This window comes from Microcebus murinus, chromosome 1 (genome assembly GCF_040939455.1).
Source record: "Microcebus murinus isolate Inina chromosome 1, M.murinus_Inina_mat1.0, whole genome shotgun sequence".
NCBI lineage: Eukaryota > Metazoa > Chordata > Mammalia > Primates > Cheirogaleidae > Microcebus > Microcebus murinus.
Window position 1 is genome coordinate 78055079 of NC_134104.1, and position 14445 is coordinate 78069523.

General features: G+C 36.0%; 1 protein-coding gene across 2 annotated transcripts in view; it reads right to left on the reverse strand.

Moving 5' to 3' along the window:
• MAP3K13 (mitogen-activated protein kinase kinase kinase 13) overlaps positions 1-14445 on the reverse strand; it is a 161351-nt gene that overhangs the window by 117472 nt on the left and 29434 nt on the right. The gene's annotated exons all lie outside the window — the stretch shown is intronic.

The following is a 14445-nucleotide window of genomic DNA, read 5'->3' on the forward strand; positions in this document are numbered from 1 at the left end:
TCCCTAGGAAATTAATGCAATGTTTAACCCACACTCTGCTTACTGTGTTAAGCCCATGGTAGTGGTTTGAAGGCATGTCTACAAATTCTTTTATTTATCTCCTTTCAAGAGGTACAGCCTAATTCCTCTTCTCTTGAATGTGGGCTGGACCTAATCTACAAAGATCCTGTTCTGAGGTTCTGGTGGACATGAATTTTGCGGGGACACTATTGTGTGCTGCGGTGGGTTGAATAGTGTCCACCCAAAAATTCATAACTATCTAGAACCTGAAAATGTGATCTTATTTGGAAACAAGTTCTTTGTAAATTTAATTAGTTAAGTTAATATGAGATCATATTGGATAGGGTGGGTCCTAAATCCAATGATTGGTGTCCTTATAAGAAGAGGAGAGAACACTGAAGCCTCCTAAGGGAAGTTCCTCTTAATCCTCAGGATAAAGTACAAACTCCTACACCTGGAAGTCCCAGGGCCCCACCGACCACCTAAGGCACTAGAGTGCCTCCCTACAGGAACAAGAGCTGATAACAGGACACAAAAACAACAGCGTAGCCTGTTCCTCCACGCAAGCACCATCTAGTGACAGGGAGGATATCCTGCACAGCCTTTTCACGGCACCTACTGACTCATACAGGGAGTGGTAGAATCTCACCCACAGACACCACCTACGGGCTCAGAAACTAAACAAGGCGTGTGAATACCCAAACAAAAACCTAAAGAAAAGAAACAAGTGATCGACATGGGAAGAAATCAGCAAAGGAACTCAGGAAATATGAAGAACCAAATGGAAAACACCCCCCCAAAGAGGAGCACCAGCCCCCTAGAAACGGACAACAACCAAAATCAGGCAACCAAAATGACAGAAGAGGAATTCTGTATGTGGATCATAAGAAAACTCACCGACCTGCAAGAACAACTCAATAACCAACACAAAGAAACCACAAAAAGCCTCCAGGACCTAGAACAAAAGTTCACTAAAGAAATAGACACAATGAAGAAAAGTTTAACCAAACTCCTGGAAATGAAGAATCAATTCAAGGAACTACAAAATACAGTGGAAAGTCTCAAGAACAGGGTAGATCAAACAGAAGAAAGAATCTCAGAGATTGAAGATAACACCTTCCAACTAAATAAAACAGTCACAGAGATAGAGCAGAGAAACAAGAGAAAAGAGCAAAGCCTACAAGAGATGTGGGATTATGTGAAGAAACCTAATGTGAGGGTCATAGGGTTACCAGAAGGGGAAGAAGACAACACTCAAGGGTTGGACAAGCTATTTGAATATATAATAGAGGAAAATTTCCCAGGCCTTGCTCAAAATCTCGATACACAAGTTCAAGAAACTCAGAGGACCCCTGGGAGATTCAATGCAAACAGGAAGACGTCATGACATGCAGTCATCAGACTGACCAAAATATCAACTAAAGAGGCCCTTCTAAGAGCTGTAAGACGAAAGAAGCAAGTAACATACAAGGGAAAGCCAATTCGAATAACACCAGACTTCTCTAATGAGACTTTACAAGCAAGGAGAGACTGGGGCCCCATTCTCACTCTTCTGAAACAAAACAATGCCCAGCCTAGAATCTTATTCCCTGCAAAACTAAGCTTCATATATGAAGGAGAAATAAAGACATCCCCAGACAAGCAAAGTCTCAGAGAATTCACCAAGACAAGACCAGCCCTACAAGAAGTACTCAAAACAGTGTTACGCACGGAACACCATAATAAAAACTCACGAATATAAAAACAACCAAAACTCAAAGATTAAAGGCCAGATAACACAATGGCTCAAGAGAGAAATCAAAACAACAACATCCAATCCAACAGAATAAACAATAATCTACCTTACCTATAAGTTCTCTCAATAAATGTGAATGGCTTATACTCTCCACTCAAGAGACTTAGGCTGGCTGAATGGATAAGAAAATACAGGCCAAGTATATGCTGCCTTCAGGAAACACATCTAACCTGCAAGGATGCATATAGACTAAAAGTAAAAGGGTGGAGATCAGTATTCCAGGCAAGTGGAAGCCAAAAGAAGGCTGGTGTGGCAGTTCTAATGTCAGACGATTTAGTTTTTAAACCAACAAAAGTAGTGAAAGACAAAGAGGGTCATGATATAATGGTGAAGGGCACAGTTCAACAAGAAGAGATAACAATTTTAAATATATATGCACCCAACTTAGGGGCACCCAGTTTCATAAAGCAAACCTTACTGGATCTAAGCAAATTGATTAATAGCAACTCCATAATCGCTGGAGATTTCAACACCCCACTGACGGCATGAAACAGATCCTCCAAACAGAAAATTAATAAAGAAATAATGGACTTAAACAAAACTCTAGAACAATTGGGTCTGACTGACATTTACAGGACATTCTACCCAAAATCCATGAATATATGTTCTTCTCATCAGCTCACGGGACATTCTCTACGATTGACCATATCCTAGGACACAAAGAAAATCTCAAGAAATTTAAAAAAATAGAAATCATACCATGTACCTTCTCGGATCATAGTGGAATAAAAGTAGAAATCAACCCTAACAGAAACTCACATTTCTACACAAAAACGTGGAAATTAAACAACCTCCTACTAAATGATTACTTCATAAATGAAGAAATCAAGATGGAAATAAAAAAATTCTATGAAGAAAATGACAATGGAGAGACAAGTTATCAAATCCTCTGGGACACAGCTAAAGCAGTTCTGAGAGGAAAGTTTATCTCCATAAACGCCTATAACCAAAAGTCAAAAAGATCACAAATAGACAATCTAACGAAACGACTCAAAGAGCTGGAAAAAGAAGAACAGACCAACCCCAAACCCAGCAGAAGAAGTGAAATCAACAAGATCAAATCAGAACTAAATGAAATTGAAAACAGGGAAGCTATTCAGGAGATTAATAAAACAAAAAATTGGTTCTTTGAAAAAATAAAATTGACACACCATTGGCTAAGCTAACGAAAAGCAGAAAAGAGAAATTTCTAATAAGCTCCATCAGAAACAAAAAAGGAGATATCACAACTGATCCCAAAGAGATACAAGATATAATTTATGAATACTACAAAAATCTTTATGCACACAAACTGGAAAATGTGGAGGAAATGGACAAATTTCTAGAAACACACAGCTTCCCTAGGCTTGACCGGGAAGAAATAGATTCCCTGAACAGACCAATCTCAAGAGTTGAAATAGAAACAGCAATTAAAAATCTCCCTAAAAAGAAAAGTCCCGGTCCAGATGGTTTCACACCCGAATTTTGCCACACTTACAAAGAAGAACTAGTACCCATCTTACAGAAACTATTCCACAACATGGAGAAGAATGGAAACCACCCCGACACCTTTTATGAAGCGAATATTACTCTGATACCAAAACCAGGAAAGGATGCAACAAAAAAAGAAAACTACAGACCAATATCCCTAATGAATATAGATGCAAAAATTTTCAACAAAATCTTAGCTAACCGAATCCAGACGCTTATCAAAAAAATAATCCATCACGACCAAGTGGGCTTCATCCCAGGGATGCAGGGATGGTTCAACATACGTAAATCTATAAATGCAATTCACCACATAAACAGAAGCAAAAACAAAGACCACATGATTCTTTCAATAGATGCAGAAAAAGCTTTTGACAAAATTCAACACCCTTTCATGATACGAACTCTTAAGAAAATAGGCATAGAAGGGACATACCTAAAAATGATGCAAGCCATATATGACAAACCCATAGCCAATATCACACTGAATGGGGAAAAATTGAAATCATTCCCACTTAGAACTGGAACCAGACAAGGCTGCCCACTATCTCCACTTCTGTTCAACATAGTGCTGGAAGTCCTGGCTACAGCAATCAGACAGGAAAATGGAATTAAAGGTATCCAAATAGGGGCAGAAGAGATCAAACTTTCACTGTTTGCTGATGATATGATATTATATCTAGAAAACTCCAAAGATTCAATCAAGAAACTCCTGGAACTGATCAATGAATTTAGTAAAGTCTCAGGATACAAAATCAATACACAGAAATCAGAGGCATTCATATACGCCAACAACAATCAAATTGAGAACCAAATCAAAGACTCAATTCCCTTCACAATAGCAACAAAGAAATTAAAGTACCTAGGAATATACTTAACCAAGAAGGTAAAAGACCTCTACAGGGAGAACTATGAAACACTGAGGAAGGAAATAGCAGAGGATGTAAACAGATGGAAATCCATTCCATGCTCGTGAATTGGCAGACTCAACATCATTAAAATGTCTATACTACCCAAACTGATCTACAGATTCAATGCAATACCTATTAAAATCCCATCAGCATTCTTCACAGATATAGAAAAAATAATTTTACACTTCGTATGGAACCAAAGAAGACCCCGAATATCAAAAGTAATTCTAGGCAACAAAAACAAAATGGGAGGCATTAACATGCCAGATATCAAACTATACTACAAAGCTGTAGTAATTAAATCAATATGGTATTGGCACAAAAATAGGAATATTGACCAGTGGAACAGATGTGAGAATCCTGATATAAAACCATCCTCATATAGCAATCTACTCTTTGACAAAGCAGACAAAAACATACGCTGGGGAAAAGAATCCCTTTTCAATAAATGGTGCTGGGAAAACTGGATAGCCACCTGTAGAAGGCTAAAACAGGACCCACGCCTTTCACCTCTCACAAAAATCAACTCATGCTGGATAACAGACTTAAACCTAAGGTATGAAACTATCAGAATTCTAGAGGAATAAGTTGGAAACACTCTCCTAGACATCGGCCTAGGCAAAGAGTTTATGAAGAAGTCCCCAAAGGCAATCACAGCAGCAATAAAAATAAATAAATGGGACATGATCAAACTACAAAGCTTCTGCACAGCCAAAGAAATAGTCATGAAAGTAAACAGACAACCTACAGAATGGGAGAAAATTTTTGCATTCTACACATCCGATAAGGGGCTGATAACTAGAATATACTTAGAACTCATGAAAATCAGCAAGAAAAAAATCAAATAACCCTATTAAAAAGTGGGCAAAGGACTTGAACAGAACCTTTTCTAAAGAAGATAGAAGAATGGCCAACAAACATATGAAAAAATGCTCAACATCTCTAATCATCAGGGAAATGCAAATCAAAACCACAATGAGATATCACTTAACTCCAGTGAGAATGGCCTTTATCAAAAAGTCTCCAAACAATAAATGCTGGTGTGGATGTGGAAAGAGAGGAACACTCCTACACTGCTGGTGGGACTGCAAACTAGTTCAACCTCTGTGGAAAGCAATATAGAGATACCTTAAAGTGATACAAGTGAATCTACCATTTGATCCAGCAATCCCATTGCTGGGCATCTACCCAAAATATCCAATGACACTCTACAAAAAAGACACCTGCACTCGAATGTTTATAGCAGCACAATTCATAATTGCAAGGCTGTGGAAACAGCCCAAGTACCCATCAATCCAAGAATGGATTAATAAAATGTGGTATATGTATACCATGGAGTACTATTCAGCTCTAAGAAACAATGGTGATATAGCACATCTTATATTTTCCTGGTTAGAGCTGGAACCCATACTACTAAGTGAAGTTTCCTAATAATGGAAAAACAAGTACCACATATACTCACCAGCAAACTGGTATTAACTGAGTAGCACCTAAGTGGACACATAGGTACTACAGTAATAAGGTATTGGGCACATGGGAGAGGGGAGGGGGGCAGATATATACATACATAATTAGTGAGATGTGCACCATCTGGGGGATGGTCATGCTGGAGACTCAGACTTGTGGGGGGATAGGAGGAATGGGAATTTATTGAAACCTTAAAATCTGTACCCCCATAATATGCCGGAAAAGAAAAGTACAAACTCCTTAAACTTAGTACATAAAAGCAATTCCTGATGCGATCCAGTAAGTTCTCTGTCCTCATTTCTTGCCACTCTCCTAATATTTACTCTAAGCTCTAGTCAAACTGAACTGTTCCTTCTTCCAACAGACTAGGCTACATGACTTACTGTTACTTTGCCCTCTAATGCCTCTTCTTCTTGGATTTGGGGGGGTACCCCATAATTTATATCAGGTTTTATCTGCAATAAGAATGCCACCTAATGTGAACTACAGATTATATTCCAGACCTTTTTTTGTAGTTTTAAAAAACCTTTTATTGACATACATAATTTACATACATGAAATGTACAGTTCTTAAGAGTTCAGTACAATGAGTGTTGACACTTCTACACATCTATGTAACTACCACCCTAAACAAGATCTACAACATTTGTATCACCTCTAGAAAGTTCCCTGGTATACCTTTCCAGTCCACAAAATACCTTCCCCCATCCCTTATCAAAAATGTTTTGACAAAAAAAAAAAAAAATTAAAGATCACAAAACAATCATGATTTTTCTCATAGTTATTAAAAGTGCTCTGCATGGTTTTAGCTTGCATGATCATTTTTATAATCCCACACTAAGGTGCAAAGTGAGGACGTTCTGTATATTTTAATATTTCTTTTTATTTTTAGCATATCAGCAGTCTGTGAGCGTGTGTGTGAGTGTGTGTGAGCGTGTGTGAATAGTTGCTCTAAAGCAGAGGCAGGCAAACTATACTAGTGAGCCAAATCCAGCTGGCTGCTTGTTTTTATAAATAACACTTCATTAGAACACAGCCTCTCTTATTCATTTATGCATTGTCTGTTGCTGCTTTTGTGCTACAATGGCAGAGTTTATGTATGCAGTTGCTACAGAGACCATATGGCCCACAAAGCTTAAAATATTATCTGGCTCCTTACATAAAAAAGTTTCTCAACTCCTGCTCTAAAGCAGTGGTCCTTAAATTTTAGCATACATCAGAATCACAGAAAACAGATTATGGTGCCATATCCCAAGAGTTTCTGATTAAGTTAGGTCTGGGGTGGAGTACAAGAATTTCATCTCTCAAAAGATCCCAGCTAATGCTGATGCTGCTGGTCGGCAGAACACAATGTGAGAATCACTGTTTTAGAGCCATATTATATACAACTTTAACTTATTATACTCTACTTCATATATTATGCTACTTTATTGACATCTTTTGTGCTCTTATTATAGATTTTACTTTTTTTCTTTTAATTTTTAATTTTTTCTTTTTTACCATATGCCTTTCAACCCATATAGATTTTACTTCTTTATATGCTTTTAACCCTATCATACATTGTTATTATGTTTGCTTTAAACAGATCAGAATCTTTTTTTCATAATCAATACACAATAAAATTGAGTTTTCATGGTGCACAGTTCTAAGAGCTTTAACTTATATATGGATTCTTGTAACTCCCTCTATTAAATGATCTAGTAGAAAAGGGGAGCATGAACAAATGGTGAATTCAACCACAGAGATGGAACATAAAAAAATTAAGAAGAAATCCTAGAAATAAAAAATAAATATCAAATTTGAATAATTGATTTGATAGGCATAAGGGTAATGTTATAGACTGAAGGTAACTTCTGTACTGAGTTACAAGGTTTTCATAATGTTTTCTGTTCTTTTTCTTTATTCAGAGAACTAGCACTATCAACATCCACCTATATATTGGTGATTGCCAACTTGCTACTTACTGCTTCTAATGCATTTCTTGGATAATTTCTTAAGTACATTGTTTGTACACTTGATTCTTGATCCTTTCAATTGGGAAAAGTTCTGGCAAAATAATTTTCTTTTTTATGGTTTCTCAAAGTACCTATATAAGACATTTTTTTTCATGTCTGTTCCTATGGACCTTATTATCTAATCACCCTCCAGATAATACATCATACAGGCAGCGTTTTTCAGTTTTTCATATGGTCTTTCTTTGATGGGTTTAGTCCCCAGTTTGTGATTTCCCAGTTATTTTAGGGAACTTCAGTGAGGAAAGTTCATAGTTTCCTAGATAGGTGGCAGCTTTTGGGCCCCGCCCCACCATATTATCAAATTCCAAAAGCTGGAAGGACAATGGGAAGACAGCCTAGAGGAGGGGCCCAGTAATTCTTAAACCTTCTATTCCAGTTATAAAATATAAAAAGGATCAGGCTGCTAGAAAAGAAATCAAGTTTTTCTCAGCTACCAGGTCCAGGTTAATAGGTATTAGTATTAGAGTTATATAAGCATTTTTCCATTTGACCCCTAACAACCCCTATAAGCTTTCTGTGGAACTTCTTATCCTTCTGTTCATCTTATCTTCATACAGGCCAGAAATTGGTTTTAAAGTTCTAATGTGAAATTCTTTTTATTATCATCTGTGTTGTCATCCTGCCTCTACTTAATTGCCTAAGTGCTTCTCTTGCCCATTTTCCTTAACGAGGTGTGTCATAAAGTACAATCAAGGGCGTGTTTACTTTGTGTTGCATTTATTGAGAACTAGAGAAAAGTTCTATACTTTCCAGGTGTTTCGCAACTGTCTTTGATGTCTGTAAAACATCCTGTGTAAACTACTTCTCCTAAGTTTGTATTGCAGGTGTATTTTGAAATGAATTTTATCAGAATTCATGACATCATTTTGCTATGGAAACCACTGGTATACTTCTCACAACAAGGCATTCAAGATTTATCCTTTAAATTATGAAGTAACACTCAAAGCAATATATTTCATTGCCCGGTCCTTATAGAACATTTGTTGTTTTATCAGGAAGGCAGAACAAGATATTATTATCCCATTATCCACATTGGGGAAGCTGAGACACAGATGATTAAAGGAGATAGAACATGAGAAAGTATCTAAGACAGATCCTGGGGGTGCAAGTGTGTATACACATATACATATAGAAACACACATATAAATACTTTTTTTTTTGGCAATAAGGGGGAGGGCAATAATTTTTTGCTTTGAAAGAGTATATTTTACCAACCAAATTAGTGGCAGATCTAAAATCAAAGCCTCTTAATTTCTAGTCATGTATAATCTCTCTAGTAAATTCTATTCAGATGACAACAATGACATTTCCATATCTGGTCATTTGCTTCTCACATTCAGGAGAAACTAGTATCTATTAAAATAATTCAATTTCAAAAATATAACCCAGAGATACTATAGGTATACTTTTTTCAACTTTCTTTCTGTTTTATATTCGTCTGGCATTACACACCATTTTGACTTCTTTCTGAAATCTCTTTTTCTAAACAGGATGAGCCTTGGGCCAAATTCTGGTTAAGTTGAAGTTTGACTTCTACTTTCTTTTCTGGCTCCTCACATACTTCTTTTGTGACAACTCATACTCCATAAAACTTTAGTTCATGGCCAGCAACAACAGGTGGAGGAATCTGATTAGGTCAGTGATCTATGAGTCAGAGACCAGGTATGCTATGGAAATCTAGAATGCCTAAAGACTGTCAGTCTAAAAGCCTTCAAACAATTAGAAACTAGAACTATTGGAGCTGAGCAAAGAGAAGCAAAGGAGTAACAACCTGGAGTTTGATAGACAGTGAGAGAGCAGGCTGAGCAGGCTTTCAAGTATAGTTGGACCAACTTATTCTCCTCTGTATCTGTGGGTCCCAAGGATCAAGAATATTTGGGGGAAAAAAAAGAATATTTGGGAAAAAAATTGAGTCTGTACTTAACATGACAGGCTTCTTTTTCTTATTCCTTAAACAATACAGTGTAACAACTATTTACACAGCATTTACATTATATTAGGTATATAAGTACTCTAGAGATGACTTAAAGAATATGAGAGGATGTGCATAGGTTATATGCAAATCCTACACCATTTTATATCAAGGACTTGAAAATCCTTAGATTTTAATATTGCGAGCAGGTTCTGGAATCAATCCCCCATGGACACCGAGGAATGACTGTATGTAGAACCCACAGGAAAAAAAAATGCAAAACGCTACCTTCAGTTACTCTTTGCTCCTCTTACTGTGGTGAATTCTAATCTGATGGGACAGTGGTCTAGAATCCTACCAGTAGAAATGACTGCGACTGTTGGCTGGCCAATCAGTGAATATGGGATGGGGAGTAATCACAGTTCTTTGGGAATAATGGTTTTGTTTAGTTGTTGAAAGAAAATGGATCCACATACATAATTTGTACCAAAGAGGGGGCTTATTACAATTCTCAAAAATAGTATGTTTTGAGTAGAGAACCAAAGCAACACTTTTGCAAGTATATTCTATTCACTCCTGCATTTTAGTTGAATGTTCCAGATAAATAAAGGATTCTGTTATCAAAACACCTCAGGAAATGCTGCATGACACTCTTACTAAAAACATTAACATATTAAAGGTTCTGAGAAGTCTTGCAATAAGTAAGCTCACTTAATTTTATTTAATTTACTTTTATGGTTAGCACTTTTAGTGTCCTGCCCAAGAAATCTTTGCATACCTCAGAATTGCAAAGATATTTTCCTCTGTTTTTTTCTAGCTTTCTGGTCCTGAGTTCTACGTTTAGATCTATGATCCATGTGTATTTGTTTTCATGTATAGTGAGAGAGGTGCAAAAGTTCTTTTCTCCCCCTAAGAAAATCCATTTGTTTTAGCAACGTATTAAAAAGGCTATCCTTTTCTCATTGCACTTACTCATCATCTTGATAAAAAAAAAAAAAAATCAACCTTGTATGTGTGGATCTATTTCTGGTTGTACCATTCTGTTCCAGTGATATGTCTGTGCATCCTTAGGACAGTATCACACTATCTTGATTATTGTAGTTTTATAGTTAAGTCTTGAAATCACATATTATAAATCATCCACCTTGTTATTCCCTTCTAAGATTGTTTTAGCTATTTTATATCCTTTGCATTTCCACATAAATTTTAGAATCAGCTTGCCAATTTCTTCAAACATACCTGCTGGAATTTTGATAAGATTGCACTAGATCTATGGATTGATTTAGGGAGACTGGCATCTTAACAATTTTGAGTTTTATAATCCATGGTTATGGTATATATTCATATATTGTGCTTTTTATTTCTAGCTTCTTAAATTTTTCTCAGCAGTGTTTTGTAGCCTTCAGTATAGAGGTTTTTTGTTCTTTTTAAAGATTTATTCCTATGTGTTAGATATTTTTAACAGGTTTTGTGTTCTTTTTAAAGATTTATTCCTATGTGTTAGGTATTTTTAACAGTGATATTTTCACTTATTTTCTAATTGTTTTAGCTATTCTAATTTTTTTATTCAATTCATGACAAACACAATTATTTCTAATATGATTTTTATATTGACTATAAACTGTGACTTTACTAAATTCATTAATTAGTTCAAGTATTTTTTATAGTCTCTATAGGGTTTTTAATGTATTTTTATGTATTTTCCTATAATGTATGAATAATGAAAGTTTGACTTTTTTTCTGAGCTTTAGGCTTTTTATTTTTTTGTTTTTCTTTTTATACATTTATTTATTTTTGCTTTATCATACTGGCTCTATGCTAAACACTTAATATACCTCATCTCATTTAATCTTTACAACCCAATGTTATTCCTATTTAACAGATAAAAAAATGCAGATCAGAAAGATTCAGTAATTTTCCCCATCAAGATTGTACAGCTATTAATAGATCAGAAATCAAACTCACTCAGTCTTATTCCATACCTGTAGCTATGACTACCATACTAGCTTATAAATTTGGAAAAGTCAGAGGCACAAGAACAAAAATGTTATCAAATTTACAACAGAAAAACATCCCATTAAGGGCAAGGAATACAAACAGTTCACAGGAAAAAGGGCAAGTTTCTCTTAAATATGAAAAGATGCTCAACCCCTCTCATTATGAGAGAAATACAAATGAAAACTATGATAAAATGGTGTAGCCACTATGGAAAACAATATGGTGGTTACTTTAAAAATTAAAAATAGAATTACTATATGATCCAGCAATCCCAATTCTGGGTATATATCCAAAAGTACTGAAAGCAGGATCTCAAAGAGATTTCTGCATACCCACGTTCATAGAGGCATTATTCACAATAGCCAAGAGGTGGAAGCAACCCAAATATCCACTGATGGATGAATAAACAAAATGTGGTATATACATATAATGCAAAGTTATTAATCTTAAAAAGGAAGGAAATCCTGTCATATGCTACAATAAGGACAAGCCTTGAGGACATTATGCTAACTGAATAAGCCAGCACAAAAAGACAAATACTGTGTGATTCCACTTATATGAAATAGTTGTACTAAAATAGCCAAATTCATAGAAACAGAAAGTAGAACGGTAGTTGCTAGGGGATAGGGGGAAGAGGAAATGGGAAGTTGCTATTTAATAGATACAGAGTTTCAGTTTTGCAAGATGGGAAAATTGTAGAGATCTGTTGCACAACAATGTGAATATACGTAACACCACTGAGCTGTACACTTAAAATGGTTAAGACAGTAAATTTTATGTTATGTATTAACCACAATTAAAAATAAAAATTACTTTTGAAAACTTTAACACAAATTTTATTATAAATTCTAAAAAACAAAAACCATGCTGAAACCATTTTTTAGCCTATCAGATTGGCAAAAATGCAAAAGTCTGATAAATACTTTCAGTTGGCAAGGGTATGAGAAACAGTACCCTTATCCATTGCTTGTGGAGTACAAATTGGTACAACCCCTACAGAAGGCATTAGGCAATATTTATGATACCTTTTGATCTAGTAATTCTACTTTGGGGAATTTAATCATCATATACTATATGCATGTATGAAATTATACATGTATAAGGTTATGAACTTCAGCATTGTTTACAATAGGAAGACACTGGAAACAACCAAAATGTCTATTGATAGGTGACTGGTTATATAAATTATACTACATCCATACAATGGAATGGTATGCTGCTATTTAAAAATGAGAAAGCACTCTATTACCTAGATGGAAAGAGATTCAACATATAAGCAAAACAATTCAGAATAGTATGTATATTATTAATATTATATATAAAAAGGGGGGAAAATAAGAATCAATTTATACTTTTATACTTCCTTACATATACATCAAAAAACTCTAGAAAGATGCATGGAAAAATAATAGTAGTGGTTTGGGGACCCTGAATGGGAACTGAATGAACTGGCTGAGTTGGGAAGACTTTTCAATGTATGCTTTGGTCTTAGAAATGTGACTATATCACCTATTCAAAAAATTCCTATGCTTAGAAATAAATTTTAATGACATCAATCAACATTAATTTATTCATACAACAACTGTTACCAAGTGTCTACTATATGTCAGGTAGGTACTACTTTGGGCACTGGCAATATAGCACTGAACAAGACAAAGTTCTCGCCCTCATAGAACTTACATTCCAAGGGGAAAATACCAAATATATACCCTGCACACACACACACAGACACACATATAGGTATACATATATTATATATATACACACATATTTTAAAATTTAAAATAATTTAAATTTATTAAATTAAATAATGCCAAGTGGCTATTTTGTTAAACAGTAGGTCAGGGTAAAGGGAAAAGGAGTGATGGGGTGGAAGTGGAGTGCTATTTTGGTTAGGGCAGCCTGAGAAGGCGTCTCTGAGGAGGAGTCATTTGAGTAGAGACTTGAAAGAAGGGAGGGAAGAGGTTTCCAGGCAGCAGAGGTCCTAAGGCAGGAACAAGCTTGATATGTTCAAGAAACAGCAGGGAGCCTTGTATAGCTGGAACAACCCGAGTGAGGAGAATAGTGGTAGGCAACGATGTAAAACAGACGCTCAGAAGCCAGATCGTGCAGGCTGTGTAGGGCCTGGGCAATGGCATGGATGGTACAGGCAGATACTGGAGGTTTAAAAAAAACATCCCAAAGGGGCTTGGCTACAATTCAGCCAGTACACGCCTGTATGGCCTTCTGGGTTGTTAAAAAACTGAAATATTTAAAATCTGGTGAGGCAATAGCTGTTTCCCTGGCAATGGTGTCACCTGCCACGCTGGCTTCTTTCCCAGGATCCCCTTCCCTCCCTAATCAGCTAAGGAACCTAGAATCACTGAGACTCAGCAGTCTAAAGGGTGAGAAGATATTTTCACTTCCTACAGCCTTTAGAGCCTGCTTAGGACAGTGTGTCCTGGGCTTGCATCGCACCAAATGTCAGTTGGGGCCTAGGACCATCATCTGGGCTCTCACTCAGTACAGCAGGAGTAAGAAGCAGGCTAGAGAAATAGACTGACTGTCCCTGAGGTCTGAGGTGAAGACAGAGAAAAGGGTAAACCCAGTGAACTTCTATATAAACAATCTTTCTTCTCAGCACTCCCCAAGCGATTTGAAAGGCTACTGGCTAATAGTCAGTCTTTAGAACTTTTATATAATATATTAACCTCATCAAACTGTATTTCTATATTCAAAGTCTTAAAATTGTCATGTACGAGGATTTTTTTTAAATACATTGTGTAAAAGGGAAATAGAAAATATCAACACCAAATGCAACCTTAACATTCTGGTAGCTGCACTCAGTAAAGTCAATATGTTTGTGTAACAATGTGTAGTTCCTGGATCCTAATCTCAACA